The 2,142-nt window shown below is 48.3% G+C and overlaps 1 pseudogene; it reads right to left on the bottom strand.

Annotated features, from left to right (window-relative positions):
- Positions 1–337: 337 nt before the first annotated feature.
- On the bottom strand, positions 338–1,036 carry LOC128931172 (transcription factor SOX-15 pseudogene; annotated as a pseudogene).
- Between the last annotated feature and the right edge of the window lie 1,106 nt (positions 1,037–2,142).

The raw sequence follows: 2,142 nt of genomic DNA on the forward strand, positions 1-2,142 counted from the left end.
TGGTGAGATTTTTTTCACGTTTGTTGGCTGCGGAAATGTCTTCTTTTGAGAAGTATCCGTTCATGTCCTTTTCACCCAGTTTTTGATGGGGTGTTTTTTTTTTCTTGCAAATTTAAGTTCTTTATAGATTCTGGATTTTTTTTTAATAATAGAAAACTGTGTTTAATACTACCAAAAATATAACTGTGTGCTGCTCTCCCTGGCTTCCATGGGAGGACTGCCGGCAGCCCCTGAACTGTAGTCCAATACAGGAAAGGGTCGCCGCCTGGGGTAGGGAATGCTGCTGGTTTAGAAAAGGAAGAGGAGGCCGATCCGGTGAGGTCTGCATCCATGAGGGTTAGAGGTGGGTTAGGGGCATGGGGGTACCAGAAAGGGGAGGGTTGTATGGAGTGAAAGAGGCAGGGGCAGGTAGGGGACATAGCGGGGCAGCAGCTCCCCCTGGAGCCTAGGGTCGCTCTGAGGGAGGGAGCACGGTAAGGGGGCTCCAGTTTGCTGTGGGAAGAGCCATAGCTGCCAGGCAAGTAGGCTGTCGAGTAGTTGGGGGGGTTGCACGCAAAGCCTTTGCTGGGTTGGGTGGTCGCGTTCCCTGGCCGCCAGAGTGGGCCGCCGCTGCCCAGGCTGCCTCTTCCCTGTCCGCAGCGGGAAGGTCCGGCGCCCGCGCTCTTGGCCTTGCGCCGAGGCCGGTACTTGTAGTCGGGGTAGCCGCGCAGGTGCCGGGCGCGGAGCCGCTTGGCCGCCTCCACGAAGGGCCGCTTCTCGTCCTCACCCAGCAACTTCCACTGCGCGCCCAGGCGCTTGGAGAGCTCGGAGTTGTGCATCTTTGGGTTCTGCTGCGCCATCTGGCGGCGCTGAGCGGAGCTCCACACCATGAACGCGTTCATCGGCCGCTTCACCTTCTGCAGGGGCAGCACCCCAGGGGCCGCGGGGCTCCCACACCCTCCCGCTCCTGGGGTCCCGAAGACGAGGAGGCAGCAGCCATGGGAGCCGGAGGCTCCAGGCTCCAGGCCTGGTCCTGTGAGGAGCCCGGTAGCGCCATGGGTCGGGAGAAGCCTTTTGTCAGATGGATAGATTACAAAAATTTTCTTTCATTCTGTTGGTTGCCTGTTCACTTTAATGATAGTTTCGTTTGCTGTGCAGGATCTCTTTAGTTTAATTAGATCCCATTTGTCAATTTTGGCTCTTGTTGCCATCGTTTTGGTGTTTTTGTCATGAAGTCCTTGCCCACGCCTATATCCTGAATGGCATTGCCTAGGTTTTCTTCTAGGGTTTTTATAATGTTAGGTCTTAGATTTAAGTGTTTAATCGATCTTGAGTTAAATTTTGTATAAGGTGTACGAAAGGGATTAAGTTTCAGCTTTCTGCATATGGTTAGCCAGTTTTCTCAACACCGTTTATTAAATAGGGAATTCTTTCCCCATTGCTTTTGTCAGGATTGTCAAAGACCAGATGATTGTAGATGTGTGGTATTATTTCTGACGCCTCTGTTCTGTTCCATTGGTCTGTATATGTGTTTTGGTACCAGTACCATGCCTTTTTGTTACTGTAGCCTTGTAGTATAATTTGAAGTCAGGTAATGTGATTCCTTAGCTTTGTTCTTTTTGCTTAGGATTGTCTTGGTTATGCAGGCTCTCTTTTGGATCCATATAAAAGTTAAAGTAGTTTTTTTTCCGTTCTGTAAAGAAAGTCAGTGGTAGCTTGATGGGAAGGGCATTGAATCTATAAATTACTTTGGGCAGTGTGGCCATTTTCATGACACTGATTCTTCCTCTCCATGACCATGGAATGATTTTCCATTTGTTCACGTCGTCTCTTACTTCCTTGAGCAGTGGTTTGTAATTCTCCTTGAAGACGTCCTTCACGTCCCTTGTAACTTGCATTCCTAGGTATTTTATTCTTTTTGTAGCAGTTGTGAATGGGAGTTCACTCCTGATTTGGCTCTCTGTTTCTCTGTTATTATTGTATAGGAATGCTTGTGATTTTTGGACATTGATTTTGTATCCTGAGACTTTGCTGAAGTTGCTGTCAACTGAAGGAGATTATGGGCTGAGATGATTGGGTTTTCTAAATATACAGTCATACAATCTGTAAACAGAGACAGTTTGACTTTCTTCTTTTCCCAATTGAATATCCTTTATTTCTTTC

The sequence above is a fragment of the Callithrix jacchus genome, chromosome 17 (assembly GCF_049354715.1).
Source record: "Callithrix jacchus isolate 240 chromosome 17, calJac240_pri, whole genome shotgun sequence".
Classification (NCBI taxonomy): Eukaryota; Metazoa; Chordata; class Mammalia; order Primates; family Cebidae; genus Callithrix; species Callithrix jacchus.